Raw genomic sequence first — 23,929 nt, 5'->3', positions numbered from 1 at the left:
AACTCTTTCCCAATGGTAAATTTAATAAAACAAACTGCATTGAGACTGTCATCCATCAAACTCTCCATAAAGTCTCTAAAGACCGTAGCAAATATGTCATACCAAGAGGCACCACAACACACAGAGGCCCCAAGTGACCTCTACTCTAAATCATTGTTTAACACCTCTGTGGCTGAGGCAAATAGCAAAGTCATCAAATTTATGGCAAGTCATTTTTATACAGGAACGTGCTAAAATGGAACTGCATATTGTACAGACAGGGTATGACAAACCTCAAAAATAAGCTTAGTCTTATACAGTTGACAATATGATGGCATGACCAGAAGCAATTGTTTTCCCCTTGTTAGTTTATTTTACAAAACTACTAAATTTCCAATTACTGATGGTGTGTGTGTGTGTGTGTGTGTGTGTGTGTGTGTGTGGAGGGGGGGGGGGGGGTTAATAAATTAAGTCAAAGTGCAGAAAATGTGAATATTTTGTTCTGGAAGTCAGTCCACTTTCCAATATCCTCCTACAGCCTTCCAAGAATAGGAGAAGTCCCTTTTAGAAAATATCAGATAAACTATCCTAAAAAAGTCAAGCCAAAGAATTTAGGGAAATATGAGTTTAGGAGAGGGTAGGCTATCTGAAGTCATCCTGTGCACGCTGCTACTTAACAGTAGTTGTGGAAGTTTGGTAGCAAACTTGCACCGAAATTCTGTAACAAAGTACAGAACAATGTTAGTGAATGGGTTTTTGAAAAAAAGCAGAGCCTCTTTGACCCATAGACTTAAAACCTATATCCATTCATGGCTCGGGTGGAGGGTTGTAGGCTTACAATTTTTGCCATCTAAGCATGAGACTTGGGCAAGGCTACAAGAATTCAAGATACAGATTTTGTGGAAGTCCCATGTAAATCTATGGGACTTTCGCTAAATCTGTAGATTAAACGTCTGTAGTCTCGCGTAAGTCTTGGATGTCTGTGTGAAAATTCAAATATTCCTTTGTCCGAGCCATGAATAGATGTACACTCCAAGTCTATGTCTGTATAAGGGATTTGAAATTATGTTTTCAGAGGAAAGGAGTTCCAACCACAATAAAGATACATTATACAATTAATCAGAACATAACATTGGACCTAAAGTCACATGGTGCTATAAGAAAAACATTAAATTTTAGAATTTATGTGGAAGAGTAGAAATACAGCTGAAGGAACAGGATAGGTGCTCCACTGACTGGTGCAGTGTGGAGTATGTGGTATGGGGACGGAAATCCCGAAATCCCGGCAGAGGAAATCCCGAAATCCCGGCAGAGTTACATTTCCCCTTGCTTATCAGCAACTGGCCCTAAAACAATTATCACAGAGACAAGTTTGTTTCCCTATCTCACAATGTACCCATCTATAGGGATATCACACTGTAGACAATGTATACAAACAATGGTTGCCTCGTCGTAGAGTATTCTAGGATATGTGAGCACATTTTGGTCTCTGCTAATTGGGAAGTCTTCATTTACTGCCAGAGAAACCATTTAATTTGGTTTTTATTGTCTTCCTGCTAACACAGAAATTCAGAGATGCAAAATATAGACATGGTTATCGCATCAACAGAAGAGTATGCTTGATGAAAAGAATAATAGGGCAGCCATTCATCGTGCTTTATAAAATGAACAAGTTACAAACTCCGTACTGTGTCACAAGTCATGTCATTATATCCAGACTGACACCGGAAGCTATCAGAATAATTGGCCTGAATGAGGACATGACAAACTAGAGGAAATTGTAGCAGTAAGAAGCGTCTGCAGGAAAGATCCCACTGGAATACAACACAACGGTGTCTTCATTTCATCCAAGATAGGATCCACATTCAGACAAATGGCATATAGCAGTATTTCTAGGGTCTCGTGTCCGTCTTACACGAGGGATGGCAAAAATATTTCAGCCAGCATGAGTATGCAGAAGGAAAAAAGGAGAGCGCTCCATAGCGTAAAACCACCTTCAGGTAATCTAGTATAATAACTAGGAACTCTTACCATCGATGGTTGCGTGACCCCACACACAACAATGGTAAGCGTAGAGGGGTAATAATGCCCGGTCTGCAGCCTTCCAAATCACAGAGCTAGAAAGAATGGAGTATGCAGAAGGCTGGGATAAGGTCTGGCAAAGCAGCCAACACATGGCCAGAATAGACTACAGCATTCATAACCAATCCTTACACTAAGCTTATTTTAAGTAAGAATAATAGCGAGTGGAATTTGTTTAAAGGGGTACTCCGCTGCTCAGCGTTTGGAACCAACTGCATTTGTTCCAAATGCTGAGCAGCGGAGTACCCCTTTAAGGAATTATCCCATTGTACAAGTAAACACTCTGAGAAACTCAAAGTATTAAAAGATACATTATTTAAAGGGGTTGTGCACTGCCCTGCCTTTCGGAGCTCCGCTCGCAGCGTCCGGAAGTTCATTACTCCGAACGCTGTGTGCGGGCTTCCGTGTTCGCGGCCGCCCCCTCGTGACGTCACGCCCGCCCCCTCAACGAAAGTCTATGGGAAGGGGGCGTGACCGCTGTTAACAGCTGGTTAGTCTTCTGTCTTGTTTTTTCATTTATTTATTAAAAAACATCACTAGAACATACCTCAAAGATGCTTAGAATCCTGTATAGCAAGAACTAAACGCCTGGGTATGGATAAAGGGGAAGATTTATCAAAACCTATGGAGAGAAAAGTTGACCAGTTGCCCATAGCAACTAATCAATGTGCCTCTCATTTTTTTAAAGAAGCGATCTGATTGGAGTATATGGGCAACTGGTCAACTTTTCCTCTACATTGGTTTTGATAAATCTCCCCCCAAATCTCTATATTAGTTTAATCCAGACATTAAATGTATTTGCCTGTAAATGCTCCATGGCAATGCAGTTTTTTCAGCCAGAATGTGCATGCTATAGGCTCAGATTTCTGAAATCCCTTAAATATTGGTCATATCTGATGACTACAAATACAGAGCTTATTCAATAAATAACTGGATGTTCATCTATACAGCAGAATCATTCATGCAGAGGGATTAGTGCTTAAATCAATAGAAGAATGATATTTCCAGCAATGGGCCTCAACATCTCCCCTATATGTTCATTAAGATGAGACACCTTTCCAGTAACAGAGGAAAATGTATAGCAATTCACCCAAACTAAACCCAATACACTGGGTTACAGTGTGGGTAAGCAGGAGACCGATGAGGGGTGTTACGCCGAGCGCTCCGGGTCCCCGCTCCTCCCCGGAGCGCTCGCTTCACTCTCGCTACCGCAGCGCTCCGGGCAGCTCCACTGACCCGGTGCGCTGCGATACCGTCTCCAGCCGGGATGCGATTCGCGATGCGCGTGGCGCCCGCTCGCGATGCGCATCCCGGCTCCCGTACCTGACTCGCTCTCCGTCTGTCCTGTCCCGGCGCGCGCGGCCCCGCTCCCTAGGGCGCGCGCGCGCCGGGTCTCTGCGATTTAAAGGGCCACTGCGCCGCTGATTGGCGCAGTGGTTCCAATTAGTGTGTTCACCTGTGCACTCCCTATTTATACCTCACTTCCCCTTCACTCCCTCGCCGGATCTTGTTGCCATTGTGCCAGTGAAAGCGTTCCCTTGTGTGTTCCTAGCCTGTGTTCCAGACCTTCTGCCGTTGCCCCTGACTACGATCCTTGCTGCCTGCCCCGACCTTCTGCTACGTCCGACCTTGCTTCTGTCTACTCCCTTGTACCGCGCCTATCTTCAGCAGCCAGAGAGGTTGAGCCGTTGCTAGTGGATACGACCTGGTCACTACCGCCGCAGCAAGACCATCCCGCTTTGCGGCGGGCTCTGGTGAAAACCAGTAGTGACTTAGAACCGGTCCACTAGCACGGTCCACGCCAATCCCTCTCTGGCACAGAGGATCCACCTCCTGCCAGCCGGCATCGTGACAGTAGATCCGGCCATGGATCCCGCTGAAGTACCTCTGCCAGATGTCGCTGACCTCACTACGGTGGTCGCCCAGCACTCACAACAGATAGCGCAACAAGGCCACGAGCTGTCTCAACTGACCGTGATGCTACAGCAGCTACTACCACAGCTTCAGCAATCATCTCCTCCGCCAGCTCCTGCATCTCCTCCGCAGCAAGTGGCCGCTTCAGGCCTACGACTATCCTTGCCGGATAAATTTGATGGGGACTCTAAGTTTTGCCGTGGCTTTCTTTCACAATATTCCCTGCACTTGGAGATGATGTCGGACCAGTTTCCTACTGAAAGGTCTAAGGTGGCTTTCGTAGTCAGCCTTCTGTCTGGAAAAGCTCTGTCATGGGCCACACCGCTCTGGGACCGCAATGACCCTGTCACTGCCTCTGTACACTCCTTCTTCTCGGAATTTCGTAGTGTCTTTGAGGAACCTGCCCGAGCCTCTTCTGCTGAGACTGCCCTGTTGAACCTGGTCCAGGGTAATTCTTCCGTTGGCGAGTACGCCGTACAATTCCGTACTCTTGCTTCAGAACTATCCTGGAATAATGAGGCCCTCTGCGCGACCTTTAAAAAAGGCCTATCCAGCAACATTAAAGATGTTCTGGCCGCACGAGAAATCCCTGCTAATCTACATGAACTCATTCATCTTGCCACTCGCATTGACATGCGTTTTTCCGAAAGGCGTCAGGAGCTCCGCCAGGATATGGACTTTGTTCGCTCGAGGCGTTTTTTCTCCCCGGCTCCTCTCTCCTCTGGTCCCCTGCAATCCGTTCCTGTGCCTCCCGCCGTGGAGGCTATGCAAGTTGACCGGTCTCGCCTGACACCTCAAGAGAGGACACGACGCCGCATGGAGAATCTCTGCCTGTACTGTGCCAGAACCGAACACTTCCTGAAGGATTGTCCTATCCGTCCTCCCCGCCTGGAAAGACATTCGCTGACTCCGCACAAAGGTGAAACAGTCCTTGAAGTCAACTCCGCTTCTCCACGTCTTACTGTGCCTGTGCGGATATCTGCCTCTACCTTCTCCTTCTCCACTAAGGCCTTCTTGGACTCCGGATCTGCAGGAAACTTTATTTTGGCCTCTCTCATCAACAGGTTCAACATCCCAGTGACCAGTCTCGCCAGACCTCTCTACATCAATTGCATTAACAATGAAAGATTGGACTGTGCCGTGCGTTACCGCACGGAACCCCTCCTAATGTGCATTGGACCTCACCACGAAAAAATTGAGTTTTTGGTCCTCTCCAATTGCACTTCCGAAATTCTCCTTGGACTACCCTGGCTTCAACACCATTCCCCAACCCTGGATTGGTCCACTGGGGAGATCAAGAGTTGGGGCCCCTCTTGTTCCAAGGACTGTCTTAAACCGGTTCCCAGTACTCCTTGCCGTGACCCTGTGGTTTCCCCTGTAACCGGTCTCCCTAAGGCCTATATGGACTTTGCGGATGTTTTTTGCAAAAAACAAGCTGAGACTTTACCTCCTCACAGGCCTTATGACTGTCCTATTGACCTCCTCCCGGGCACTACTCCACCCCGGGGCAGAATTTATCCTCTCTCTGTCCCAGAGACTCTTGCTATGTTTGAGTATATCCAGGAAAATTTAAAGAAGGGCTTTATCCGCAAATCCTCCTCTCCTGCCGGAGCCGGATTTTTCTTTGTGTCCAAAAAAGATGGCTCCCTACGTCCTTGCATTGACTACCGCGGTCTTAATAAAATCACTGTAAAAAACCGCTATCCCCTACCTCTCATCTCTGAACTCTTTGATCGCCTCCAAGGTGCCCACATCTTTACCAAACTGGACTTAAGAGGTGCCTATAATCTCATCCGCATCAGAGAGGGGGATGAATGGAAAACGGCATTTAACACTAGAGATGGACACTTTGAGTATCTGGTCATGCCCTTTGGCCTGTGCAACGCCCCTGCCGTCTTCCAAGACTTTGTTAATGAAATTTTTCGTGATCTCTTATATTCCTGTGTTGTTGTATATCTGGACGATATCCTGATTTTTTCTGCCAACTTAGAAGAACACCGCCAGCATGTCCGCATGGTTCTTCAGAGACTTCGTGACAATCAACTTTATGCCAAAATGGAGAAATGTCTGTTTGAATGTCAATCTCTTCCTTTCCTAGGATACTTGGTCTCTGGCCAGGGACTACAAATGGATCCAGATAAACTCTCTGCCGTCTTAGATTGGCCACGCCCCTCCGGACTCCGTGCTATCCAACGTTTTTTGGGGTTCGCCAATTATTACAGACAATTTATTCCACGTTTTTCCACCATTGTGGCTCCTATTGTGGCTTTAACCAAAAAGAATGCCAATCCTAAGTCATGGCCTCCTCAAGCGGAAGACGCCTTTAAACAGCTCAAGTGCTCTCCAGACCTGACCCATCTAAACCCTTCCTATTGGAGGTTGATGCCTCCTCTGTAGGAGCTGGAGCGGTCCTTCTACAAAAAAATTCTTCCGGGCATGCTGTTACTTGTGGTTTTTTTTCTAGGACCTTCTCTCCGGCTGAGAGGAACTACTCCATCGGGGACCGAGAGCTTCTAGCCATTAAATTAGCACTTGAGGAATGGAGGCATCTGTTGGAGGGATCAAGATTTCCCGTTATTATTTACACCGATCACAAGAACCTCTCCTATCTCCAGTCTGCCCAACGGCTGAATCCTCGCCAGGCCAGGTGGTCTCTGTTCTTTGCCCGATTTAATTTTGAAATTCACTTTCGGCCTGCCGATAAGAACATTAGGGCCGATGCTCTCTCTCGTTCCTCGGATGCCTCGGAAGTAGAGCTCTCTCCGCAACACATCATTCCCCCTGACTGCCTGATCTCCACTTCTCCAGCCTCCATCAGGCAAACTCCTCCAGGGAAGACCTTCGTTTCTCCACGCCAACGCCTCGGAATCCTCAAATGGGGTCACTCCTCCCATCTCGCAGGTCATGCGGGTATCAAGAAATCCGTGCAACTCATCTCTCGTTTCTATTGGTGGCCGACTCTGGAGACGGATGTTGTGGATTTTGTGCGAGCCTGCACTGTCTGTGCCCGGGATAAGACTCCTCGCCAGAAGCCCGCTGGCCTTCTTCATCCTCTGCCTGTCCCCGAACAGCCTTGGTCTCTGATTGGTATGGACTTTATTACAGACTTACCTCCATCCCGTGGCAACACTGTTGTTTGGGTGGTCGTTGATCGATTCTCCAAGATGGCACATTTCATCCCTCTTCCTGGTCTTCCTTCAGCGCCTCAGTTGGCAAAACAATTTTTTGTACACATTTTTCGTCTTCACGGCTTGCCCACGCAGATTGTCTCGGATAGAGGCGTCCAATTCGTGTCAAAATTCTGGAGGGCTCTCTGTAAACAACTCAAGATTAAATTAAACTTTTCCTCTGCATATCACCCTCAATCCAATGGGCAAGTGGAAAGAATTAACCAGGTCCTGGGTGATTATTTACGCCATTTTGTTTCCTCCCGCCAGGATGACTGGGCAGATCTTCTACCATGGGCCGAATTCTCGTATAACTTCAGAGTCTCTGAATCTTCCTCCAAATCCCCATTTTTCGTGGTGTACGGCCGTCACCCTCTTCCCCCCCTCCCTACTCCCTTGCCCTCTGGTTTGCCCGCTGTAGATGAAGTGACTCGTGATCTTTCCACCATATGGAAAGAGACCCAAAATTCTCTTTTACAGGCTTCATCTCGCATGAAAAAGTTTGCCGATATGAAAAGAAGAGCTCCCCCCATTTTTGCTCCCGGAGACAAGGTATGGCTCTCCGCTAAATATGTCCGCTTTCGTGTCCCCAGTTACAAACTGGGACCACGCTATCTTGGTCCTTTCAAAGTCTTGTGCCAAATTAATCCTGTCTCTTACAAACTTCTTCTTCCTCCTTCTCTTCGTATTCCTAATGCCTTTCATGTCTCTCTTCTTAAACCACTCATCATCAACCGTTTCTCTCCCAAGTTAGTTTCTCCCACTCCTGTCTCCGGTTCTTCTGACGTCTTCTCAGTGAAAGAGATACTGGCCTCCAAGACGGTCAGAGGAAAAAGGTTCTTTTTGGTGGATTGGGAGGGCTGTGGACCTGAAGAGAGATCCTGGGAACCTGAGGACAACATCCTAGACAAAAGTCTGCTCCTCAGGTTCCCAGGCTCTAAGAAGAGGGGGAGACCCAAGGGGGGGGGGGTACTGTTACGCCGAGCGCTCTGGGTCCCCGCTCCTCCCCGGAGCGCTCGCTTCACTCTCGCTACCGCAGCGCTCCGGGCAGCTCCACTGACCCGGTGCGCTGCGATACCGTCTCCAGCCGGGATGCGATTCGCGATGCGGGTGGCGCCCGCTCGCGATGCGCATCCCGGCTCCCGTACCTGACTCGCTCTCCGTCTGTCCTGTCCCGGCGCGCGCGGCCCCGCTCCCTAGGGCGCGCGCGCGCCGGGTCTCTGCGATTTAAAGGGCCACTGCGCCGCTGATTGGCGCAGTGGTTCCAATTAGTGTGTTCACCTGTGCACTCCCTATTTATACCTCACTTCCCCTTCACTCCCTCGCCGGATCTTGTTGCCATTGTGCCAGTGAAAGCGTTCCCTTGTGTGTTCCTAGCCTGTGTTCCAGACCTTCTGCCGTTGCCCCTGACTACGATCCTTGCTGCCTGCCCCGACCTTCTGCTACGTCCGACCTTGCTTCTGTCTACTCCCTTGTACCGCGCCTATCTTCAGCAGCCAGAGAGGTTGAGCCGTTGCTAGTGGATACGACCTGGTCACTACCGCCGCAGCAAGACCATCCCGCTTTGCGGCGGGCTCTGGTGAAAACCAGTAGTGACTTAGAACCGGTCCACTAGCGCGGTCCACGCCAATCCCTCTCTGGCACAGAGGATCCACCTCCTGCCAGCCGGCATCGTGACAAGGGGTCAATGAGTTAAATACGTACCTGTAGTCTGGAGCTGTGTCCCTCCGAAAATCCTCTTCTATCCCCACTGAATTGCTCAAAGGAGGGGGGCCTGCCAGGTGAATTTAAATATTCATTGGCACTGGTCACGTGAGCGCTCAGTAGGCACAAGCGCTCATATGACCAGCACCAATGAAATAGGTCTAAACTGAGTGAAATTAAACCTACATCCAATGTATCAGAATTTCTGAAACTGGAAAGTTCACAAATGCCTCAAGGGTCTTCTTTGTTTTGCCCTGTAGCTCTTGGTTACAACCATCTTAGGGCATCCAGAGAGACTGTCAGGCATGCTTAGTTCAGCTGCATATTGCTTGTTAGTCTCTACTGCGTATGCAATCATGGGGGATTGTGGGAAAGGGTGTGCTCTGTTACCTGGAAACTGCAGGGTTATAGTTCAGAGAAAAAAATAGGAAGTGATCAGATCCATGGGGAGATGCTAATCATTTGTACTTCCTTACATACATGTATTTGTAGATGTGCTTCCAGGGGGAATATCATTTAGGAGTTTCAATAGCTTGAAAGGGGTTATCCACCATAAGGTGATTTTAGTACCTGCCAGACAGTAATGGGCATGTTTGGGAAGGATCTGCATTTGTCTTGGGGCTAGATGGCTATGCTGTGTGTCCACTATAATGCTAATACTTTTTGTGAACTGGCTATTTCCTGTTGGAGTTTGTTCCCTCTAACTACAAGTCCCATGATTCCTTGATTGTAAGTGTGAGGTCACTTTTCGCCCTCCCACACCCCCACCACCCCACCCATTGAAACACACCTGTGATCCCTTCAATGCAATAGACCAGGGTTTTCTGACCAGGGTGTCTCCAGCTGTTGCAAAACTACAATTCTTGCAGAAGGATCTCCCTCCCACACAGCAGTTGCTCCACCCATTGTAATGTCTCAGACCTCACTACAACCTGGGAAATAAACATTGGGGCAAAAATCACTGAAGAATAGCGAGATCATGACACACATGTCGCTGTAGCATAGTCAAATAAAAAAAAATTATAAACAAAACAAAACAGAATACCCCTTTAAGATAGTGCTGAAACTTTGGATAAATGAATAAATAAATAAGTAAATAGATAAATAAAAGGTCACAATTGGATCAATAAAAGGGCACATTTTGGAGTGCTACCATTTTTTTATATACCCCAACAAGTTACATGTCTGGAATATAGAGAATTACATACTGCATATTGCAGTGCTTTCCAAAAAGTGTGCCACCAGCTGTTGCAAAACTACAACTCCTAGCATGCTGTCCAGGGATGATGGGAGTTGTAGTTTTGCAACACCTGGAGGCATACTGTTTGGAAAACACTGGCATATTATTATACCAATCTCTCTATGTATGAATACTCCACTGTCAATATTTCAGAGGTTATTCCCATAGACAGCAGTATATGAATGGGCTTCAAGCTCAAAACCATAAAAAAAAGCAAATCTCCAATATTCTGGAACTCTAGTCAAACACAATTTATGCTCGGCATTGTGCTTTATAATGTTTCACCCAGTAAAAAACTTTAGCAGAACGGATCGGGCTCCAAATCATTGCATATTTTGCCCAATAACAAATCCGTAAAGCAGGCCAACCATGGAGACTTGGATGAAATGACTCCTTGTCTTAGCGCCTGGGTGAAGTTTGATTTACCTCAGCGTTGTGCGCCACGTAACATTCCTAAATCACAGCAGCCGGGTGCGCAAGGAAGTTAAAATGTCAGCAATCTCGAGCAAAAACAGCATCCTTCACAGGGCGGCCATAAAAATGAAACACAGATGTCAAAATACAATAAATAACACTAAATGGATAATGTCCAAACTAGCAGAGAACTAGATATGCTTCAATTGATCAATGATATTAGAAAAATAAATCTGGGCAGGTAGAGGCCCGGTAATAACTTAAAGGGGTACTCCGGTAGGCAACTTTTTTTTTTTTTTAAGAACTGGTGCCAGAAAGTTAAACAGATTTGTAAGTTAGAAAAAATATTTGAACCACACCTCAAGAATCTCCCCCTACTGGGTACACAATGGAAATTGATTGGAAACAGACGATTTGAAACAAATGTAGAAATGTATTAAAATACAATAAAATAATTTAAAGAAAAAACATTAATGTATAAAATATGTACTGCTGAGAGCAATATTAGATGTTACAATAATCCGCCATTGGGCCCTAATGGCAGGATTGGTATGTTGTATAAAGCAATTGCCTATTTTTAAAGTGCTAGCAATATAATATTGATGAATGCCGATAATCCGGAATATATTGCTGATCCGGCAAATTGGATGTGGAATGAAAAATCAGGTGAAAATTCAGTCTCTAGGTTAGTCTAGATTATGCTGCCCATAGTCTATAGAAGAATGGATATGCGTTTTCTCACCGTGACAGCTGGTCCCGTACTGCGACGGGCTGGAGATGGTATATTCTACGAGTGCTGCGATGCTATCAATGGTGTGCGGGCAGTATGATCGTTGTAAGTGGAGCACCGGCATGAGACTCCTAGGTGGACGGTCCACAATGGCAGTTTACACCCGTTCTAGTGTCAGACCCTTCTCCTTAATATTAAACAGGACACTCGTGGAGCTGGCAGCGGTCTTGATGTACGCCCAGTCGGTAAGGATTTAAAGTTGTTGCGGCAGGGGCAGTGGACACCTTTTTTCAATTGTTGAATATCGGCTTGGATTCAGGCAATGAGTCTGTATATTGTTCAGATTGTAAGCCTAGACGCGTTTCAGGGTGCTAAAACCGACCCCTTCCTCAGTAGGCAAATTTTATTCAATTGAAATAAGCTGTCCACTGCACCTGCCGCAACAACTTTAAATCCTTACCGACTGGGCGTACAGCAAGACCGCTGCCAGCTCCATGAGTGTCCTGTTTAATATCAAGGAGAAGGGTCTGCCACCAGAACGGTTGTAAACTGCCATTGTGGACCGTCGACCTAGGAGTCTCTTGCCGGAGCTCCACTTACAACGGGCTTGGGAGGATCATACTGCCGCACACCGTGGATAACATGGCAGCACTCGTAGAATATACCATCTCCGGCCCGTCGCAGTACGGGACCAGCTGTCACAGTGAGAAAATGCATATCCATTCTTCTATAGACTATGGGCAGCATAATCTAGACTAACCTAGAGACTGAATTTTCACCTGATTTTTCATTCCACATCCAATTTGCCGGATCAGCAATATATTCCGGATTATCGGCATTCATCAATATTATATTGCTAGCACTTTAAAAATAGGCAATTGCTTTATAAATACTACATACCAATCCTGCCATTAGGGCCCAATGGCGGATTATTGTAACATCTAATATTGCTCTCAGCAGTACATATTTTATACATTAATGTTTTTTCTTTAAATTATTTTATTGTATTTTATTAAATTTTTACATTTGTTTCAAATCGTCTGTTTCCAATCAATTTCCATTGTGTACCCAGTAGGGTGATGTTCTTGATGTGTGTTTCAAATATTTTTTCTATACTATTATAAATTTTGATCGGTGGGGGATCGATCTTTTGGCCACATTGACCTAGAACACCTGGTTGTGAGCTGCACACATGTTCTTTGTAGATTTGTAAATTACTTCTATTAAAAATCTTTACCCTTTCAGTACTTATTAGCAGCTGTATGCTACAGAGGAAATTATTTTCTTTTTTAAATTTTTTTTCTTCACCACAGTGCCCTCTGCTGACACCTCTGTCTGCGTCAGGAACTGTCCAGAGCAGCATAGGTTTGCTATGGGGATTTTCTCCTGTTCTGGACAGTTCCTGATACGGTCATCAGGTGTCAGCAGAGAGCACTGTGGACAAGACAAAGAATAAAATTCAAAAAGAAAATAATTTCCTCTGTAGCATACAGCTGCTAATAAGTACTGGAAGGGTAAAGATTTTTTAATAGAATTTACAAATCTGTTTAACTTTCTGGCACCAGTTGATTTATAAAAAAAAAACATTTTCCAACGGAATACCACTTTAAATGGGGCACCTAGCACCAGAACGTAAGGACAGGCAATTGACAGTAATGTAAGAGGGACTATATTCCATTTCAGCAATTTGAGCATGTATACCCCTGTATAAGCTGTGGCATTTTTTCACATATGTCTAAATGGGGGAAATTTATCAAAACCTGTCCAGAGGAAAAGTTGCCCAGTTGCCCATAGCAACCAATCAGATCGCTTCTTTCATTTTTAATAAGGCATCTGCAAAATGAAATAAGAAATCGGATTGGTTTCTATGGGCAAATTTTCTTTGCCCAGGTTTTGATAAATCTCCCCCAAATGGGCAAATGTGAAAAAACACCACAGCCAGTCGCAACAGCAGCAAGTCAGTAGGGAATGGCAAAATGCAATATCCATTTGGCACTTTTCAATCCTCTTTGGGGTTTTTCAAAACTGCAGCATGTTGAGACTATGGCATTTTATTCAATGAAATCTTAGAAGTTTACTGGCGAGATAAAACACCATTAAAAACGCAATGTGGGCCTTGCAGTCACTTTATTTTCAGGCTTTTTTTATGTTGTGTGTTAGGAATAGGAAAAACTGGCAAAAGAGAAAAATTTCCACACAAAAAAGGTAAAAGCACCAGAAAAAAAAACTGAAAACAAATGCAAAGGCGTTTTTTCCATTGTGGTTTTTATATATTTTTTTTTTGCCCAAAAAAAAAAAAAAAAAACACACACACACACACGTGGAAACCCTGGTTCATTTAAACTATATATTTTCCGTGCTGAATTCTGCTCCAGAATTCCACTTGAAAGATACAGTGCAGCAGCCTCTTGATGTTTTTAAAGGAGAAGTATCATGGAAAAAAGTATCCCTTTTCCCCTATCCTGTACAGGGCCCCTGGCTCTCCCTGGGAGCAGCACGTCACTACCCCCACACAAAGTGGGGACTGCCATGCCCCCTCCATATAGCTTTATGGGAGTGTCAGAGATAGCCGAATGGCCCTCCAATAGAGATATATGGAGGGGACATGGCAGCCCCCACTTCCTACTGGGCCCCTGTACTCCAGATCGCGAGGGGGGGGGGGATGGTGTCCCAACAGTCGGGCCCTCCTTTGGATAGGGGACTGGGATTCTGCTGCACCATTCACATATGAAATTTCTGACGTTCCACCGGAGAAATTACGGACTCCGGACTTTTTATTCTTTTATCGGAATCCGCTCGGAAATGCATTGCTGTTTATTGAGACGGCGGATTTTCGGGTGGTCCTAGTGCTGGCTTGTTTTGCAGGCGTCCGCTCCAAACAGAATTTCTGTCAGAAATACCACAGGGAGGAGATTCCATAGTGTGAATGAGCCCTTAGGCTCCACGCTTTATATAATTTTCTGTTGGACATGTCTATATTTGTACAGCAGACTATGCTTACTGACGTAGTTTGAAGAAAGGTCTTCTGAATATGTTTTAGTGCATGTGCTGGCAGCTAAACACATTCTAAATTATGGCTGTAGATCATTAGTGTATATTCACACATTTACAGATTTGTTGGAGAATTTTTATGATTGCAGAATGCACATGCTTGATCAGATGAATCGAACCAAATTTTCCACCACAAATCTGCTCCTTATGAATTCACCTATAGACTACAACCACAAAGAGCAGAAAAGCTGCAGAGTTTTGGTAACACATTGTGCAGATTTGCCATTGAGCGATAAAAGTGGATGATTTAGTCTGGTGTCACACACAGCAGTTTTTTGGAAAATTACCAGTGTAGTGTTTGTGCCAAAGCCAAAAGTGGATTCAGCAGGAAAAGTTTACTTTTTTTCATATTTTGACTTTTCCCAAAAACTGCAGTGGCAGTTTTCCAAAAAAACAAAACATAAACAGCCTTAGGGCTTGTTCACACTAACAGATTTAGTTTCAAACTTGCAGTTTCTCACTGCAAGTTTGAAATGGGAAGGCTCTCCACGGCTGATTTTCAGCAGCGGAATCTCTGCTGCAGAAAATCCACGGCAGACCCCATTGAAGTCAATGGGGCCCGTTTGAAACTAAATCTGCTCATGTGAGCAAGCCCTATGGATAAGTTCACACTGCCGTTTTGCTCTGACCACCAGGGTCTGTTTGTTTTTTGTTTTGTTCCTGGGGTCTATCAGGGAACTGGAATATTACAGGAGTTAAGCGGAGAAAAAAATAGGAAATTTTTTTTCTCAGCTCAACTCCTGTCGTTCCCACAGACTGAAGCAATTATATAGAAGAAGACCACTAGAATCCAGACACTGCTTTATCCAGAGATGCAAGGATGCAGGTAGGTATTGTTAACCAGATACTTTTATTTATATTATAGCATACAAGTTAGCAGGATCATCACACGTTTCGGGGTCTGCTACCCCTTCCTCAGATGATCTAGGCTAGGGGGTGGGGGGCGGTGGGATCCAACAGCTGGCCCCTTTAAAAAAAAATGGGTTTTAGTCTTGGCATTTTTCCGCTGTGTTTTTATCATTACAAGTCATGGGATATGTGATTCATTCATCATGTGACTCAAGGATTTCCACTAAAGAATATTGCCAGAAAAAAAGGTAATGTTAAACCTACATGCTTTTTTCTGTGTGTTTCCCCCATAGAAGTCTATGGGAGAAATAATCACCAAGGGGGAGATTTAACAAAACCTGTGCAGAGGAAAGGTTCACCATTTGCTCATAGCAACCAATCAGCTTGCTTCTTTCATTTAAAAAAAAAAGGCCCCTGAAAAACTAAAGAAGCGATCTGATTGGTTGCTATGGGCAACTGGTCAACTTTTCCTCTGCACAGGTTTTATTAAATCTCCTCCCAATGTTCCCTGAAAAAAAGCCCTAGTCTCAGCATGCTGCCACTTAAACTGCCACTAAGGGTAAAAAAGACCAAAGTAAAAACAATCCAAAAAAAGAGTGAAAACGTAAAGAAAAGCAAGTGGTTTTGGCGTTTTATAATTCCATATTGATTCTCAGCTAACATCTGGCCACTCAAAAAAAAACGCCATGCAGCAATTTGGGTGTTTTTAGGCATTCTGCCATCACAGGTTTTAAGCCAAATCCAGAAGTGGATTTAGTAGGAATGTGAAGTATAAGTCCTTCCATTATATTTCCTATTTCTCCTAAATCCACTTTGGTTTCGGCTCTTAAAATGCACAAAATATCTGAAACATTTTTGACACCAAAACTGCCATAACTTATGGATGAGGTTTGTAGATGTCGCCCACCTCATTGCTTCAGTGATAACGTTTTTGAAGCCAAAGCCTGGATTAAAAATAGCAGAGGTATCAGTTATTCCTTTATGAATGTCCTCCATGATCTGCTTTTTCAGAAAGTGCATGTTAAAAACATGATGTGGAAACACAGCACCTTCTGGGCACTTCTCCCTACTAGTGGGACCTTGACGTGCAAAATAAACAGTGGCAAGCCAAGTTCCCTCCTGCAATTTACAACCACATGCACTAGCCACCGCTAACAGTGCCGCAGGTAAAAACAGCCAGAAAGTTCTGGAAGGCTGTGTACCCACATTACGTTTTTAACATGCACATTCTGAAAAACGCAGCCTAACACTCACCCCTCCCCACTCTTGGCTGATATCTTCTGCACTGCAGCCTCTAGGAACCATCGGGTGATCTCTAGAACTGCAGTGCAGCTGAAGATGCCTGAACAGGAGTAAGTGGTAAATGGGCGCTGTCAAGAACTTTTTATATATGTTTTAGTACGTATGTACTATAACATATTTCTAATATACTTCAATTATTTTTTTTGTGGTTAAAATATTGTATTTTGCTTTTGAAATCCGGCCACTAGGGGTCTCCCTCCTAGTGGCCGGCTACAGCCTGCTGTGACATCACAGCTGAATTTGGACCAATCCCGGCCGGGCATCAGTCTGAATTCGACAGGCAGACAGGCAGGAGAGAGCGCTGTGAACGCCGGGGCTGCAAGCATTGGATCCCTGGCCTCGCACGCCAGCCCCGCCTCCCAGCATATACGCAAGGTAGCGCGCACTTAATCTCAGTGCTGCACTGCTGCTGCCTCAGGACGCATGTGTCCTGTACTCGGGTATGTCTGATCTGAGGTCTTATAGGGAATTGTTTCTGGGGGGGGCAGGTTGCGTGGCGGCCGTAAGAAAGATAGATTGTTTTCAACACAGGGTGCCTCCAGTTGTTTCACCACTACAACTCCCAGCATGCCCTGACAGCCAATAGCTGTCAGGGCAAGCTGGGAGTTTTAGTGGGGAAAGAGCTGGAGGTACACTGTTTAGGAAAACAATCATGGTCTGTAGAGATAAAATAAGGGTGTATAGATGAGTTAAGGGCGGAAGTCAGCCCCAGCAGGCATAAGTGATGTCTGCCTGGTAAGTGAGCACACTACCAGGTAGACAAAAAGCCATTTCTAAGATAGTAATAAAAAATGTAAAGGCAGGGAGGGGGTTAGGAATAGATGGGAAATAGGCACAGACAGAAAAAAAAAAAAAGGATGGTGGGAGCTACTCTTTAAAGCATACCTGTCATATTACAAAAAAATATATAACGCTTATATAGGCTACTCACTAGGTCATGCAGATTCTTTAAATGTCTTGTTTCTGTATGTAGCTCACAAATCCTTCTGTCCTGCTCCTCACTCATTCTGAAATCCACTGCTCAGGAAGGGGCATGTCCTAGGCAAGCACTAAGCCCGCCCTCACTCACCATGCATTCACTTCTTCCCTTAGTCTGCTGTGCCGGGTCTCTTCATCTAATCACTGCAAGCTGCTCTGCAACCCCTCCTCTCTGTTTTCAGACAGTAATCCTTCCCGCACTTCCTGGACTTTGTGCCAGCCTGTACTTCAGCTGGGACAAAGATGATGCTGCAGCTGGACAGAATTATGGTGCGGATGATATGGTATTTTTCAAAAGCCATAATTTCTATATAAAGGAGATAACATTTTTAATAAACATATATTGCAAAGATTAATGTTTTTCCAAGATTTACAACTTTTTGGCTCTGACAGTACCCATTTAAGTCCCCCATAGAGGAGCAGAATATCCATCATTTTAACAGGTATTCTGCTCCTCTGCATTAAGCAGTAAACTATGTAGATTGTTGCTTGCTGTCTTGCCTCCAAGGAGTTAAGTGGATTTCTGGCTGAGCATGAGGCATACAATGTATACCATCGGCCTATCTCAAGGGTAGGAGCATTTCACTTTTAGCGGGACACCACATTCAGAGCAGGGACTCCTGTCATGTAGTCTTTGGCCTCAAGAGAGTTGGGGAGAAACTCTTTTCTGGCTGACTAAGCAGGAGACATACAAGCGGCTGTATAGCCCAGCTCACAAACAGGAGCCTTCTGCTCTTGAGTGGGAAACCCTGTTCACCTGCTCACATATCTGTGCCTTGGAGACAGGAATGATAACATGAAACGGGCTTTAGGTTAGGTTCACACCTGCATTGGCTTCTCTGGATGATTGTCATTTAGGCATCAGAGAAATAGATTTCAGTGGATCTTTATTTGTATTAGTTTCCATTAGTTTGCATCCTGTTTCCTATTTTTTGAATAGAAAAAAAAAAAAAAGAAGTGTCCTGAACTATTTTTATTGCATTTAAAAAACTAACCACAAATGAAAATTTGGTGACAGATGTAAACAAATAAATGTTAACTTTTTGGATCCGTATGTCATCCATTTTTTAGGATTCTTTCATGTACATGAGCAGGTTTGTTAAAAGGATGACACGTTGCACTGAACTTGATGCAGTATGCAATTAGCTCCCTCTTGTGGCAGCTGCAGGTAGCAAGTGTATTATGGTTTACGTATGCACTGGTATGGAAAATCCATTCACCTCTTCTGGGCTGGAAATTGTTGTTTTTTTTCCTGAAAATCCCCCAAAAGTAAAAAAGGATAACACCCCAAAAAACAGAAACTCAAACACATTCTCAAACTTTAATGCATGCCATACTGTGTATACAGTATATCTATCCCTTAGAAGAAATACTTGTGCAGTCCTTTACAGAGACACTATACCAGTGCTCTCCAACCTGCAGACCTCCGGATGTTGCAAAACTACAACTCCCAGCATGCCCGGACAGCCAACGGCTGTCCGGGCATGCTGGGAGTTGTAGTTTTGCAACATCTGGAGGTCCACAGGTTGAAGACCACTGCACTATACTATTATACTGGGCCACACAGAGTGTCTACGCCATTATAGAATATAGAAACTCTTAGGCTAGGTTCACACGGAGGAATCTCTGCCGGAGATTTAGCTGGCAGCACAAGGACCGCACGGACTGCATTGCCGTCCCCATAGACAGCAATGCATTTCTGGGTAGATCTTTTGGGAGATCTGCTTAGAAATGCATTGACATCTATGGGGACGGCAATGCAGTCCGTGCGGTCCTAGTGCCGCTGGCTTGATCTTCAGCAGAAATTCTGCTCAGAAATTCCACAGTGTGAACCCAGCCTTAGTGCCACCACACAGAGTTTGGGCACAAGTCTTTGTATTAGTGAATGGGTTTTCTAAAACTAAAAAGTGAGTTGGTACATGTTTGACTTTATGAAAGGTCCATTCTCTCATTCCTCACCAAACACTACAATGAACCTCTGCAATGGTAAGAAAGAAGAAGATTTAATGATAATATCTGGGACTAAAAAAAACCAAACAGGAATACAATATACATGTTCTTTAGGGGGTACACAAGATATAACATGGTCATATGTCTGGCAGCACCACACTGTCTTGTGCAATTGTTACAATGTGTCACCTCAATCTTATGCTATCTAAAGGGCTATAGAGGTTGATAATGCAAAAATAAAAATAAAATGACACGCTTTATATGACTGAAGTGAAAATCACAGGAATAAGACAAGTGTAACATATCTAATGGTCCAGTAAAGAAATCAAGAAGTCCAAAACTTTCCCCAGTGACAACATGATAATACAGTGCTGGATGTAAATCCAAAGACATGAGGATGCTGCGTCTACCTACTGTACTGCCGTCTATAATACCACATCTGTCTATAGCAGTGGTCTTCAACCTGCGGACCTCCAGATGTTGCAAAACTACAACTCCCAGCATGCCTGGACAGCCGTTGGCTGTCCGGGCATGCTGGGAGTTGTAGTTTTGCAACATCTGGAGGTCCGCAGGTTGAGGACCACTGGTCTATAGCCACAGCCACCTGTAATGATAAAACATCCAATATTCTTCTCAGTTCAGTTTATTAGGAAGTGAATGTGTAATCCATAAATGAGACAATTCATGAGAACAAGGTACACAGTCTTAAGTAAAATGACATTCGGTATTTCCAAAGAGCCAGAGATTTATTGTTAATAACTCATTGGATTGCTAAATCTATGTCACAATTACTGCCAACTATCAATCAAAAGACTAAGAGAGTAAAATTGTTGCAATGATTCATAGCTCTCCGGGAGATCTTATCCTATCCATTTGGTACCAAAATTTGCATTGTAAGAACTTTTGGTTTTTTTGGGGCACAATTTAACCTTAAAATAAATTATAACCCCTTCCTTGCTGACTAAGCCATGCACCCAGGGGGATACTGTACAATAAAGCGCTGCCTGCAGATTCAAGCAAGATTGTGATAATGACATAACTACATATACAGCAGGGGAACAGAACACTTCATTGAAATAAACTATCATTCCCAATAACTTTTTCTAGTATTCTGCTATATCAGGTTAAAATAAAAAGTCTACATTCTACTATATCAGGTAAAAAAAAAAATTACAAAAAAAAGGCTACATTCTGCTATAGCAGGTAAAAAAAACGTCTACATTCTGCTATATCAGGTTAAAAAAAGTCTACATTCTGCTATATCAGGTAAAAAAAAAAGTCTACATTCTGCTATATCAGGTTAAAAAAAAAGTCTACATTCTGCTATATCAGGTTAAAAAAAAAGTCTACATTCTGCTATATCAGGTTAAAAAAAAAGTCTACATTCTGCTATATCAGGTTAAAAAAAAAGTCTACATTCTGCTATATCAGGTTAAAAAAAAAGTCTACATTCTGCTATATCAGGTTAAAAAAAAAGTCTACATTCTGCTATATCAGGTTAAAAAAAAAAGTCTACATTCTGCTATATCAGGTTAAAAAAAAAAGTCTACATTCTGCTATATCAGGTAAAAAAAAGTCTACATTCTGCTATATCAGGTAAAAAAAAGTCTACTTTCTGCTATATCAGGTTAAAAAAACGTCTACATTCTGCTATATCAGGTAAAAAAAACGTCTACATTCTGCTATATCAGGTAAAAAAAAAGTCTACATTCTGCTATATCAGGTAAAAAAAAGTCTACATTCTGCTATATCAGGTTAAAAAAAGTCTACATTCTGCTATATCAGGTTAAAAAAAAGTCTACATTCTGCTATATCAGGTAAAAAAAAAAGTCTACATTCTGCTATATCAGGTTAAAAAAAAAGTCTACATTCTACTATATCAGGTAAAAAAAAAAAAAAGTCTACATGTCCATTAGACACCAATGGCAGGAAGCTATGCTAGAAGTGATATGTAAACATTACACAAAGTTATCTTGATGTTTGTAAATAAGAAGAATCTTACCTAAATCTCCCATGCACTGTACTCAGGGGAGCCAACACTCCAGCAATCCAGCACATTTGTTTATAGTTCCTTTACAGATCTCTAGTAAGAGGCAGCAATGTCCATTTCTTTGTTATTTCCCCTGGTCACACAACTTTTACATCCAGTTATAAAGTCTTCTCCCCTTGACAACTCTGTATCTCCTCCAAGTCACACAACAGCCAATGTTGTTCATGTTAAAGCCACATTAACCCAGAGGAGGATTAAACCATGACCCATGTCCCTGAGAAGTCAACTCAAACACTTGATCTTAGTAAAAATGAAGGGGTTCCAGAGCTGCACCAGTCTATGCCCATGGATGGCATGTGTGTACCCTGCAGACACGTGTTGGGTAGTAAATCCCCTGACAGAATGCAATGAGGTTCAGCTGAGAAGAAACATTCCACATAGCAGAGAAGGTCGCAGAGTTTGGAGGCTGCAGCTCATTCCATGCTGGGGAAGGTGCTCAGTATTGAGGATAGTGAGAGCTGCAGACTGCTGCCTTCTTCTATTGCAGGCGCTCAGTTCCCCTGCCTGATGGACAAGCTGCCTGCAGTCCAATGCTTAGCACAGAGGGGAGGGCTCAATATGCTTCATATACTCACATTCTGCTTAAAGTTACAGTGACATATTGCTGCAATCATCCCAGTGACACCCAGGTCTAGGATAGCAAATAGATTATCATTAGTGATCACTAAGGCAGTATCATGCAATGTTTCCCACTCCCACAGTTTATTATAGGACTGCTGCTAGGAGCTGGAATCATAGAGGTGATCAGCACTGGGGTATCTACTATGTATGACTATTGGGATGAGAGGGAACACAGAGGGAGGCGGAATTGCTTTATTTGATTGGAACTACTTATGTAGAGGGAGGTCAGTAATGTCATGGACTCTTGGAAAATATTAGCAAAATCAGCCTTTTATCAAGACCAAATGTTTTGTGCTAGTATACAATGTAGATAAACAAGGAAGGTAGGATCCAGCTCAGATGCAAATAAAAATCCATTTGAGGACAAACCAGGAACAAGAAGGGAAGTTACGCGTTTCAAGCGTCAAGCGCTCTTAGTCAATGTAGATACCGCTTCACCCCAATGGAAGACCACTTTTAAAGGGGTTATCCAGGTAAAAATATATAGCAACTGGCTCCAGAAAGTTAAACAGATTTGTTAATTACTTCTATTAAAAAATCTTAATCCTTTCAGTACTTATCAGCTGCTGAAGTTGAGTTGTTCTTTTCTGTCTAAGTGCTCTCTGATTACACGTGTCTCGGGAACTGTCCAGAGTAGAAGCAAATCCCCATAGCAAACCTCTTCTACTCTGTGCAGTTCCCGAGATAAGCAGAGATGTCAGCAGAGAGCACTGTTGCCAGACAGAAAAGAACAACTCAACTTCAGCAGCTGATAATTATTGGAAAGATTAAGATTTTTTTAATAGAAGTAATTTACAAATCTGTTTAACTTTCTGCCACCAGTTAATTTGAAAACATTTGCTTTCCCTGTTCCCTGTCACAATGAATGCAGTGAGTTTGGTCTCCCCCCGGCCTGGCAGGAGTCCGAACTCAGGAAGTGCTTTTCTGCACTGAGCTTGATTTACAGCTGCACAGAAAGTGAAAGCTCCACAGATTGTCACAGAAATCTGCACAGACTGAAAGCTGCAGGAGAGCCTCACTGATAACAACACAGACTGAAACATGCAGATAGCCTGAGGTCTTTTATTCATCACAGCACTGCAACCATGTGTGGGCGGAAGTGGTCCCCCAGCAGGCTTCAGTGATGTAATGTCTGCTGGGAAATGCCCACTTTCTCCTGCTGGCAAATTGCACTATGTGAGCAAGAAGAAAGGTAAGATACACAGCTTTTTAAAGCTCTAAAGTTTATTTTAAGGGGCTGGAGGGGTGTTAGGAGTAGTTAGGAAACATAGCCTGAGGTAATTTAGAACAGTTTATTTGGTGACAGGTACTTTTTAAGTTGCAACTTGTCGCACAATGCGACTGGTACGAGACGGTCGCCTTAAATCTAATGGATTTTTAGTATCAAGTTGCACATGACTTTTACAGCATTGACCTAAATGCTAGTTGCAATCGACCTGCTTGTCACTTCTGTGTGATTTGGTTATATTTTTTTCAGCCAAATATCAACCGTAATAAAGTTGGCGCGCGACAGTAAGTCATATAAATATTTTGGTGGTGCAACTTATATGCAATTTGCTATCTCGCAACATATGTCATGTAGCCCTCTGTTCATAGTAGTGTTTCCCAACAAGGATGACTCCAGCTTTTGCAAAACTACAATTCCCAGCATGCTTGGACAGCCTTTGGCTGTCCGGGCATGCTGGGAATTGTAGTTTTGCATCAGCTGCAGATACCCTGGTTGGAAAATACTGGTTTATAGGGATAGACCTGTCATCCAAGCTGAGCCAGTAAAGGCAGCCATTGATTTCAATGGGATTCTGCTGCACTGTACTCATTGCAGAATTTCTGCGGCCCATGTTTCTGCCACAGGAATCCAGATTCCAGCGTCCGCAGCAAAAATAGACATGTCTATTATT

The 23,929-nt window shown here is 43.9% G+C and overlaps 1 protein-coding gene across 1 annotated transcript in view; it reads right to left on the bottom strand.

The window, feature by feature from the left end:
* Window positions 1–21,906, bottom strand: part of IL1RAPL2 (interleukin 1 receptor accessory protein like 2) — a 1,150,952-nt gene extending 1,129,046 nt beyond the window's left edge. Inside the window, exon 1 of the mRNA XM_056540576.1 lies at window positions 21,363–21,906. The gene's annotated coding sequence lies outside the window, so the exon portion shown is untranslated. The remainder of the gene's footprint in view (window positions 1–21,362) is intronic.
* Between the last annotated feature and the right edge of the window lie 2,023 nt (window positions 21,907–23,929).

The sequence above is a fragment of the Hyla sarda genome, chromosome 9 (assembly GCF_029499605.1).
Source record: "Hyla sarda isolate aHylSar1 chromosome 9, aHylSar1.hap1, whole genome shotgun sequence".
NCBI lineage: Eukaryota > Metazoa > Chordata > Amphibia > Anura > Hylidae > Hyla > Hyla sarda.
The sequence above is the reverse complement of the archived record's forward strand: the minus strand, read 5'-3'. Positions and strand labels throughout refer to the sequence as shown.